At 39.8% G+C, this 12,123-nt stretch overlaps 1 protein-coding gene across 1 annotated transcript in view; it reads left to right on the top strand.

Annotated features, from left to right (window-relative positions):
* The window catches only part of LOC140156780 (28S rRNA (cytosine-C(5))-methyltransferase-like), a 351,435-nt gene that overhangs the window by 141,130 nt on the left and 198,182 nt on the right, over positions 1–12,123 (top strand). The gene's annotated exons all lie outside the window — the stretch shown is intronic.

A 12,123-nucleotide genomic window follows, 5' to 3' on the forward strand; every position in this document is an offset into this window, starting at 1 on the left:
TATTTTTTTTACAAAAGTGAAATAGTATTAGTTTCGCACATTAATCTGCTCTCTTAAACGTTGTAGGAAAAGAATGATGGCTCTGGTATAGCTTAGATTCATGTACAGAGTCGTCTATTTTTAAAAATCTTTTTAACGGTTTTTATACTTCAGATGTTATTCCAAATCCAAATCTACGAGTGGCGCCCCCGAAACCGAAACCAAAATCTCCTTCAAAACGCAGTTCACACCCACAAGGTGAGCCACGTAATATTAATTTAAAACTCAAAATAGAATCTACCGAATAACTAATTTGCATAAAACTTAATAATAGTATTCAAAAGAAATAATGCCATTAGGCGACGAAAAAAAGAAATCCTGCGGGCGGACGGACCTTTCAAGTAGGATCGGTCGGTCGGCCTTTTTTTTTTTTTTTTTTTAATGACCCAAAAATAACCAAAATTTGAGAAAAAAAATTTGTTCCTGAAATTTCCGAAATTTGGGTCGGCATTCATTTGTACAGGAAAAAAATTTTCCCCAATTTTTTCAAAATCTGGGTCGGTCGGGCCCGTAGAACAGCGTTTTCCTTTTTCGTCCCCTTATGGGAAACAGCTTAGAACGCTAAAGGCTGGCTCACATAGTAGGGGCAGATAACCCGCGAAAGGCGACGGACGTGAAAATCACAAAATTTTGGCGGCAAAGCGACGACAAAAGGGGAAAGGCAAGGTTCGCTGTCGGGTGGGAACGACCGGCAAGGGACGAATGGCTGCGGCAGGAAACGGAGTCTAGTGACGAACATCGGGCGTTGTCTGGGCGGCGAGTGACGATGTCTCGATGGAGCCCGACAGCAAGCAAGGAGGTCAGACATCTGGTAGCGGATTGGCTGGTGGCAATGAACGGCGGCTGACGGTGGATTGCGGCGATTAAATGACGTGACCATGGTGACTCAGCGGCCGACATCAAAGCCTGTGTGTGTGCGGGTCGTATAGTCCACTTTGGCGTTCTCACTCTTCACAACTAAAACTCAAACATATACGATGTGCTGTGCTTGAGAAGATCTACTAACCATTACATTTTTACTTTGCAATTTACCATCTCAGAGAGCTCAAAAAATTTAAAATCATGGAACATCGTTTAAAAATCGTAACCCATCGCCGACCTCCGTTGCAATACTTGCAAACGACCCGCCATCACCAGTCAACATCCGTCACCCTCTGTCGCATTAAGGTCGTTACAATTTCGTTATTTGCCACAATGCGTCATCAGGGTTCGTGATGTGACGTCACTTACAGTTGTTTTTTCGTCAATGGTCGTTGACAACGACTACCAACGAAATATTGACGACCTCAAAACGACTAAAGACGGCCTCGCGCGCACGGCATGAAAACGTCAAAGAAATGAGGTTTGCGGTCTCCAACTAAATCTGAACGGAATCACAACTAATTTTTTTCCCGCTACAAAATTATCGACATGGTAAAAATTTGCGCGACTGATAATTTCGACCGTCTGCGGTCGCTAGCGAATTCGTCAACGACAATTGACGGCAAAACTCGATGATTGGCGTGAAATTCAAAATTGCAATTCGCAGCTTAACGTAGCTTGCAGTACCCCACCCCATTCGTCATAGTGTGAGCCAGCCTTAAGGTCTATTCAAAAATGCGTTTATTCTTATAGTCGAACTTTAAAAATCCTAAGTATAGTTATAATGTCGTAAGATTTTATTTATATGATCGGTTCTTCACATTTGAATATTTCAGGAAACACTTCTGTGCCCATTGACTTCAAATCAGAACTTCGTGACAAGCTACGTAAACGTGCAAGTTCTGACGCATGACTTAAACAATACAAGATATCCTGAACTTCCACGAGGACTGATCCATAATGTAGTTAAACATCAGACATTACTTTTGGTCAATCATTTACATATTGTAAAGCAAGAAATACCACATTTTTTGGCTGAAATTTGCATTTTGCCTCAGAGTCTTAAAAAAAGGCAGGAATGATAATGTACTCAGACGCTGTTTAATACTATAATGCTTTGTCTTTCCCACATCTCTTTGCGATGGTGTTACTAGCTGTTAACATTGTTAAACCATTTTAAAAATGTCTTTTAATGACAACGCCCCCACCCATTCAGGTAGGGGTAACCATACGACTTGATCTTCACCGATAATTATTATTGTATAGGAACACATGTAGCAATTGTGAAAATCGGGTACACTAATATGTCAATATTCCCAATCTGGTATAAAGTACAATAGGTTGATGAACGCCACATGCATTAATCTTAACGTATAAAAGAAATCGTAATTTGTATATGATAATTAATTTGTGCAAACGAGATGTATCGTATATTTATAAGATTTGTTCATTGTAGTAAATTAATATTGTTTTGTACTCAGCTGTGTTTAACAGCTACCTGCTAAATGAGTACCTCGATTCCAGCGATCGATACAAACCACTTTTCTACTTTTGTTTTTCAAGGAATGATGCATCATAAATAGTGTTACGAGTCGTGCTTGACTCAAGGCCAAAATCACCTTTTACCCAAATTCACACGAATGCACAACACAAATACACTGTTTGATCAAGCTAACAAAATCTAAGTCTTTAATTGAAACCGAGTATGATTGGTACATATAATAACAATATCGCATATACAATAAAAATCACACAATGACAGTTTTACTCTATCAGTACTTAACCAGCTGTCTTCTTGTTGGTGATCCTAGAGTTCTTGTTATGTTCTGGACGACTGATGTAATATATCCTTATTCACTTGTGCTGCGAAAATCAGCAAAATCCAGTGTACACTTGCGTAACTTAATATCCTTGCGTATGAAATCCTCACACAAAAATTATGCTGCTTTCTCCTATTACTTATCTTCTTGCGCTGCTTTGTCCAAAATGTATCTCCTTGCGCTGCTTTCTCCAAAAATGGTGTTTCTTTCACCATTCACTCTTTCTCCAGGGAACATGTTTCTTTAACACAGTTCCGCTGTTTTTGACAGATGCGTGGCCTTCACAAACGCAGCAAACTCCAGCAATTCGACAGAAGAACTTTAATCCTTTGATGAGGAAGAGCACATTTGTGTGCTCGCTATCTCCTTCGTTGCTGTATTAAAATAGCTCAATTATTGACTACATAAACTGGTTAAAATGTACTTCTTTTTTGAAGCACGAAGACCACCACACACATGTGGAGTTTCACAATCTCCCATGACATTCTGTAAATTCCAAATTCAAGCCTCCAGCTTTATATACCAGTACTCATGCAAAAAAACCCATCATCTATTAATAAACCATCATTTCATTCACATCTTCACAGATGCAAGCTTGGGATTTCCCAAGATTAATTATACACATTAACCTTTCTCATTACATCACTTCCTGAGGTTTTTTCTTCTCTATGGTGCAATACACTGAACTGGGGATTTCCAAGTTCCAAACATAGATCTGACTTTGTTCACAATAATTTGGGGGAATTCCAAAATGACTTTCCACATCACTATCTTGCACGTACAAGGGAGTTTCCCATCTCATGAAATATTTTCAGCTTGTAAACAAAGTTAACTGATTATATTAAATTACTCAGGGCACATCACAGTAGGGTTATCTCAGAAAAATCGAACACCTTTACTTACCAGACCAGACATGTAATGTATGTTACTTTGGATGAAAATTAGATTATTTTGCCGAAAATGTCATGACCTTGAGCATGTTGAGCTAAATTGGTCAATAGCAGGTCACTTTGCAAAGTACTCTTAACGGACAACATCTCAGCAACAATTAAATCAGCTTTGACCTTTTTGTTACATAGAACTAATAACCAGCTGGTCATAAATGAGTAGCAGCAAAAACAATGGGATGATTATATTTTGTTTCAGTTTCAGAGGAGTCACCTGCATTTACTGACAACTTAATTGTTTTAAACCAATTGTTTTCTTCTTCCAGTTCTTTTTTAATTAAACTCATTTAACTACCAATGTTTTCACTTGAATACAGAATTGTGGTGTCGTATGTTAGAAGTACAAATAATATCATAATAACGCCGGGGAACGCCCACGAATTATATAATTTTGATTGTGATTCACAAGCAGTTGCGGCGCTACGGGGAGCGGGATGGCAAGGGGAGGGGCAAATATTTTTTTGCCCCCTCACCTTTTTTTTAGGCAAAAAACCCAAAATCACAAAATTTTTCACTTTTTGTGGCAATTTTATGCAAAATTGTATGCAAATTTGTTTGCAAAATTGGTTGATTTTGCCCCTGCCCCCGAAATTCACTTTGCATGCCCCAAAACAAAAAAAAAAAATCCCGGTGCCGTCACTGTTCACAAGTAAAACATAGTGTTTTCTATTACTTAAATAATCTTAAAACCGATCGGCTATTCCGTGAAAGCCATAGTGGTCTAATTTGTAGAGTAAGATGTTATGATCAATAGTATCAAAAGCCTTTGATAAGTTCAAAAATATTCCAAGGTTGGTGTTATTCCTTTTGAGAGCACTGTCTGTCATATCTACTAGTTGACTTAAGGGGGTACTACACCCCTCAATAAATTTGTGTCTATTTTTGCATTTTTCTCAAAAACTAATAACACGCTGGTAACAAAGGCTATGTATATTATTGGGGCAAGGAATCCAATTACTACACTGGAATTTAAGTGACCCAAGACAAGCGGTTCGTTATTTATGATAAGAAATAAGGTACCGCTAGGATGTACCTCATTTCCTATCATATAATACCGAACTGCTTGTCTTGAGTCACTGAAATTTCAGTGTAGTAATTGGATTCCCTGCCCCAATAATATACATAACTTTTGTTACCAGTGTGTTAAAAAAAAAAAAAAAAATGCAAACATAGTCACAAATTTACCACAGGGGTGTATTACCCCCTTAAAGCAATGCAAGACAAGTTGACTGGTTGACTGCTCCCATGGCAACATCAAAGGCGTTGCCAGTGTCTCTCTTTATCCATGGTTTGCTTTTGGTATCGAAGAGCAGGGTCTTTCTGGCATATAGTATTGCGTCCAATAGGTAAATATTTTTGCAGGGGGGGGGGGGTCGAATCAATCAAATATGTTGTAAAACACAAGCATCATAGTTAGTTTGGTTACGGTTCGCTATCTCTAAGGTTCGCTATCTCTAAGGTTCGCTATCTCTAAGGTCCGTTATCACTAATTACGAAAAAGGTTCGCTATACCTAAGGTTCGATATCACTAATTTTGAAAAAGGTTCGGTATTTCTAAGGTTCGATATCACTAATTTTAAATAAGGTTCGCTATCTCTAATTTTAAATAAGGTCCACTATCACTAATTTATTGAAGGTTCGCTATCTCTAAGGTTCGCTATCTCTAATTTTAAATAAGGTTCGCTATCTCTAATTTCAAATAAGGTTCGCTATAGCGGTCTTTATTTAAAAGTAGAGATAGCGGACCTTATTTGAAATTAGAGATAGCGGACCTTATTTAAAATTAGAGATAGTGGACCTTATTTAAGATTAGTGATAACGAACCTTAGGTATAGCGAACCTTAATCGAAATTAGTGATAACGAACCTTAGAGATAGCGAACCTTAATTAATTAGGGATAGCGAACCTGAAACAAAATTAGTGATAGCGAACCTTAGGTATAGCGGACCTTGATTGGAATTAGTGATAACGAACCTTAGAGATAGCGAACCTTCAATAAATTAGTGATAGCGGACCTTATTCAAAATTATTGATAGCGAACCTTATTTTAAATTAGTGATAGCGAACCTTATTTATAATTAGTGATATCGAGCCTTAGAACTAGCGAACCTTATTCTAAATTAGTGATATCGAACCTTAGAAGTAGCTGACCTTTTTTGAGGTATAGCGAACCCTTTGCTCATTAGAGATAGCGGGATTCTGATCTCCATAGACTTTACACGTTAGTGATAGCGAACCTTAGAGACAGCGAACCTTAGAGATAGCGGACCTTAGAGATAGCGGGATGTCACCGTTAGTTTTCTCTGAACAAATTCATCAGGATCGTTGATAAAAGTCACTGGTAAATAATAATGGTAGACAGATCCAAATAAGTAAAATTAGGTACTCACTAGAAATATTTCGATTCCTGTCAGGAATCTTGTTCACTCTGGTTGTGGTGAGTGCTAGTGTTTCTAGATCTTATCGGCAAACTTTGTGACTGGTCTTGATGACGTCACATGGGTTGCTTGCCGATTGATGATCTGATCGTAGATCCGATCAAGTCTGTACGTCCCTCGTCCTTGTTCATGGTGGCGTTGCCTCTGCTTCGTATCCAAATTGCCTCTTTGGGCCAGCGAGTTGTTTTGTTGGCTTCTTGGTCGATGACTTTGGCCTCCTCCCACCCAATTACCATTACATGATTATTTGTGGCTGTATGTTCTGCAATAGCTGATTCAATCTTGTGTTCTTTTAACCTGGTTGACAATAAACGGCCTGTCTCCCCTATATAGGTTTTTGGACAGCTCTTGCATGGTATTTCGTAGACTGCTTCGGCTGTCTGGAGGGGGTCTCGTTTATCCTTGGGGTGCACGAGTGCTTTGCGGATGGTGGCATGTCGTTTCAGGGATGTTGAAAAACCATGCTTTTTAAAAATCCTTGACACTCGCTCAGATAAGCCTTCCACATACGGAAGAACTACCAGGCCTTTGCTTTTGTCTTGGCTGTCGCTAGCTTTGATTTTCTTTTGCTTAGGGAGATCTTTTTCCTCTACGACTTTCTTAATTGACCACTGGGGATAGCCGCATTGACCGAGAGCTTGTTCTATGTGGCTCTTTTCTCTCATGCGGTCCGCTTCTTCAGAAACTAAAGAATCGCTTTCTGTCGATGAGGGTCCTCACAACACCTAACTTGTGGTGTAACGGATGGTGCGATTGAAATTGCAAATACTGGTCCGTGTGCGTTGGTTTTCTGTATATGCACAATTTGAGGGACCCATCATCTTTCTTGGTGATTAAGGTGTCCAGAAAAGGGATACTATATATTGTCCGATTCTTCCTCGTACGTAAACTTAATGCTGTTTGCCGGGTAGACTTGGTTTAGATGAGCTGTCAGATTCTCCGCTTCTCCTTTCTTGATTACTTTCTAGAACGTCGTCGACATATCTCTTCCAGATTCTGGGTTTGCAGCTGGCCGGAGATATGGTTATGGCTTCCTTCTCGAACCATTCCATAAAAAGGTTGACCGCTATGGGACTTAGGGGACTGCCCATTGCCATACCTTTCTTTTGTTGGAAGATTTTGCCTTTTCATGTGAAATAGGTGGTGATGAGAATGAATTTGATTAATTCCATCAAGTCGTCGACGCTGAGGAGGGTCCGTTTTTTTAAGTCATGGACTTTTTCCAACTTTTGGCGGATAATCTTCAGCGTGAGATCCACAGGTGTATTTGTGAATAGGGACACGACGTCGTGCGAGATCATGTATTCATCTTCACCAATAGTGATCCCGTCCAAGTCCTCTGCTAATTGTTTGGAATTGAGGACGTGATGGTCTGTGTTGCCGACAAGGGGACTGATTATATCTGCTAGTGATCTCGACATATTGTAACCAATCTAGCCAGTGTAGTCGATGATTGGACGCAACGGAGTGTCTTTCTTGTGAATCTTGGGACTGCCATTATATGCGCAGGACAATCTCCGCTGTTGGGAAAAGGAAATCCTTGTCCTTTTGGGAAATTTTTTCCTCACGCAGAAGTCTGTTTAAAGTGCTGACAAGCTTCCTTTTATATTTAGGAGTAGGGTCTTCCTTCAGCTCTTCATATGTACGGTGTCATTAAGCAGATTACTAAGCTTTTCCTCATATTCGGTGGTATCTAATATAACGGTGGCTCTACCCTTATCTGCACCTAGGATTTGGATGGATTTTTACTTCTGAAGCTCTCTAATGGCAATTCTTTCCTCCTTAGTTACGTTTGATTTGGGAGCTTTGGTCGATTTGATAGCCCCTGCTACCTCCGATCTAAGCTGGGCTGCATCTCCCTTCGGTAGTTTCCAACACGACTTTTCACAGGCAATTATGTACTCGTTCGTGATCGATGACTCAATCTTATCGGGGGACTTGGCAAAATTCAAACCACGACTAAGTACCTTTTCTTGTGCCTAATAGTTACTTTAAATTTAGATAAATTGACTACCCACCGCCTTAGCTGGCTTCCGCTGAGATCAATCTTGTCATTAAAAGATGCACAGGCGGCCTTATTAAGCTTCGGTTTTGTTGTTTTCTCCACCAACCGGTCGAACTTGTTTTGTTGACGGGCGCGGACTTCTTGGAAATGCTTTTCGCGAGATCTCGAGAGATGTTCGGTGATGTTTTGTTTGATGTCGCTAGGGAAACCGCGGGAGTTTAAATCCTGGTTAATATTGGCTTTCTTGCGATCTAACAGCTGAAGCAGTCTACAAAATACCATGCAAGAGCTGTCCAAAAACCTATATCGGGGAGACAGGCCGTTTATTGTCAACCAGGTTAAAGATTGAATCTGAAAAGGCCGGTGAAAAACATTCACCAGAGCACGGAGAAAAGCGTCCGCCACAAAAACATACAAATCAGCTATAGCAGAACATACAGCCACAAATAATCACGTAATGGTATTTGGGTGGGAGGAGGCCAAAGCCATCGACCAAGAAGCCAACAAAACAACTCGCTGGCTCAAAGAGGCAATTTGGATACGAAGCAGAGGCAACACCACCATGAATAAGGACGAGGGGCGTACAGACTTGATCGGATCTACAATCAGATCATCAATCGGCAAGCAACCCATGTGACCGTTGTGACGTCATCAAGACCAGTCACAAAGTTTGCCGATAAGATCTAGAAACACTAGCACTCACCACAACCAGAGTGAACAAGCCCTTACGAAAATGGCACGCAGTTTTTGAACGCATGCAGCATGCAAGCAGCACGTGTGCCGCACCGCATGCAGCACGCGTGCAGTTGGTAGCGTGCGGATGCGTATATTTGGAACGAGGCACGCATGCAGGGAAGCGTGCAGATGCTTGCTGCATGCATGCAGGTCATGAGCGTGTGCAGTTTGCATGCAGCATGCAAATGCATTTGCGTGCACTGCATGCGTGCAGCACGTACTGGCCATATATATGCGAGACAAAATCATGAAAAAAAAAATCAAAAATAATGGTTAACAGTGTATACTGTCCTTACAATTAGTCTTACATAACCTGGGTATCCATTTCACAATGAACCAAAATTGCCTAGCTTAATTTTATACAAGTCACTTATCTAACTTAACCTACCTGATTTTGAACCTGGGACCTTCTGCATGGGAGTCTGATGCTTTACCATTTGAGCTATTGGGGTATACACATTTGATTAAGTGTTTTAAGTTAATATAAGCAATATTTTGATGACTAATCCGGCCAAAGTGCATCATTTTATGAATATTGATCAAATTTACTGTGAATATTGATAACATTCACTATAAAAATGTTGAATTTTGCTTTGATTTTTTGCAATGCCAATTAACTGTTGATTCATGAATGGCATACCAACATTGGCCCAATATTGCAATGCCAACTATCGAAAAAGAAATGGCATTCCAACATTGGGCCAATGATGCAATGCCTACTATTGAAACAGGAATGGAATTCCAACATTGGCCCAATGTTGCAATATCAACTTTCGAAACAGGAATGAAATTCCAACATCGGCCTAATGTTGCAATGCCAACTATCGAAACAGGAATGGCATTCCAACATTGGCCCAGTGTTTCAATGCCAACTATCAAACAGGAATGGCATTCCAACATTGGCCCAAAGTTGAAATGCCAACTATCGAAACAAGAATTTGCTTGCCCTCCCTCTAGACCTGCCAAAAATGCTTGCCCCTCCCCTGTTGGCCTGCCAAAATTGCTTGCCCCCACCCTCTTTGTCTGCCAAAAAATCTTGGTCTGAAGGTTAAATACTTAGAAAATTTTGGTCCGAAGGCTAACTTATTTATTCATTGTAAACATTTAAATATTTTCACTTCTAGATCATTGCCAAATTGTGACTTGATGTCAGTTGTGTAAAGGTGAATTAGTCATTGAAAATCCTGCATGCATGCAGCATTTTACCTTTACTGCTTCTGGAAACCCTGTATGCGTGCAGCATTCTAACTTTGTGATCTGGAAATCCTGCATGCATGCAGCAATATGCGTGCTGCATGCAAGATGCGTGCAATTTGCATGCAGTCCTACAGTCCGCACACAAGTGTAGTCTGCACGTAATTTGCGTACAGATTGGTAGTCTGCACGCAGGTTCTGCAAGCAAATTGTGTGCGCGGTGGATATTTGTGTGCGGTGCCTGCATGCACACAGCTGGTTCGCACGCATGAACACGCTACCAACAGGCCTTGCTTGCATGCTGCACACATCTGCACGTGTGCTGCACACTGCCGCACGCGTGCTGCATGCTTCCGCACACATTTTTCATTGCTTGCATTTTCGTAAGGGAGATTCCTGACAGGAATCGAAATATTTCTAGTGAGTACCTAATTTTACTTATTTGGATCTGTCTTTGAGAACATTATTTACCAGCAATAGTTAGTTTTGCTTGCATTAAGTGATAATTTGTTTGCTTTGAATTGTTAACTTCTTTTAGTTCTTCATTGATAAGCTTTGATAAGATTGATTTGATTTTTAATGTTGGGATGCGAGTACAGAATAGTTGTGTCATCAGCAAACATGATAAAATCTAGTACATTGTAGTGTTAGTTATATCATTTACAAAAAGTATAAAATGTATAGGGTCTAGTATCGACCCATGTGTAACGCCACAGATAATATCGTTAAGCTCAGACTCACATGAATTATATGAAACATAACATACACATGTCATTGGTTAGTTGGTTTGAGTACAAATGTGAAAATTGGAGTTTGGCCATGGAAATCACTGTTTGTTGTTTTCAATTTTCATTGCCAATTGTTTTTGTTCAAATATCCATTAACCTTATTGTCGTTATTATCGTATGTACAAAATTATCTATGGAGGGGAAGTGTTTGGGCTTGCATAGCCCATTCATTTATCCAGAGATGCTGAATGTACACGATTGTACCTTGTTATATTTTCCTCTCTATATAAAAACAATTTGTATATTTCTTGTATGCATTATTTCGTGTATGATATGTTTTGTACTGTTTTGCAAGCAATTCCAGTGGGGGCGGAGGCATTCAAATAATTAAAGAGGGATATAAATGACGAGCGGTCAAATTTTTGAGCTATATTATGTTTACGTGGTGAACTAGAGAAAAGCTATGGGCTGTAAAATGGAGTAACATATCACGGCATTATAGAGGTCAGCTGTTAGATGACGTGATAGCTCTATACAAACACAGAGCTAGAAGTGTCTTGTCATCATTATTCTTCTTGATCTATATGGACAATATCGCCAAGAAAGCATATTAAGATCTGACAACATGAATGAGCTATTTTTTTTGCAGATGACCAGAGTCTTTTCAATCGGACTCTCCTGGACTCCAAGATCACACCACCAAACTTATTTGTCTTTCCTTTCGGTTTGTTGACAGTCGTCTTTATTCTAGGTTTCGAGGGTTCAGAACCAGAAAGCCGTAACTCACTATGACCAGCTCTCATAAAGTGAGCATAAAGTTGGCTAATTTTTTTGGTCTTCAAAAACAATATTTCCTCCACAAGGTCTTTTGTTTTCTATTGAATTTTGTCATGATTAGTGGACTGTATCTTCTATAGTGCCCTGGTGACTTTATGCTCATTTTGTGGGAGCAGGCGATTGTGAGTTGAGGCTTTCTGGCGCTCAACCTTCGGTTTCTTCATACACATGTATTACACAGTACTGCCACTTATAGTTTGATCAACTCGTAATCGGCGGGCCTCATAACATCGCGGATTAATATCCATATGTTTTATTTCGAGAATTATCTTACGACATTTTACCAGAAGCATCACGAGTTATTAATTCAAGTCCTATACGTTGTCTATTTTCTTTAACACACACAATATAGACCAGACAGGTCAACTATCACTCTTACCGTGGGTCTACTTTTCGGGATAGAGGTAAAAGCCTCATAATTGCCGCCGATTACGAGCTGATCAAACTACATTATAGTAAGCTAACCTTAATGTAGGCCAACATTAATTTGGGATTTATTTATTTTTAGTATTACTGGCA

This window comes from Amphiura filiformis, chromosome 7 (genome assembly GCF_039555335.1).
Source record: "Amphiura filiformis chromosome 7, Afil_fr2py, whole genome shotgun sequence".
Classification (NCBI taxonomy): Eukaryota; Metazoa; Echinodermata; class Ophiuroidea; order Amphilepidida; family Amphiuridae; genus Amphiura; species Amphiura filiformis.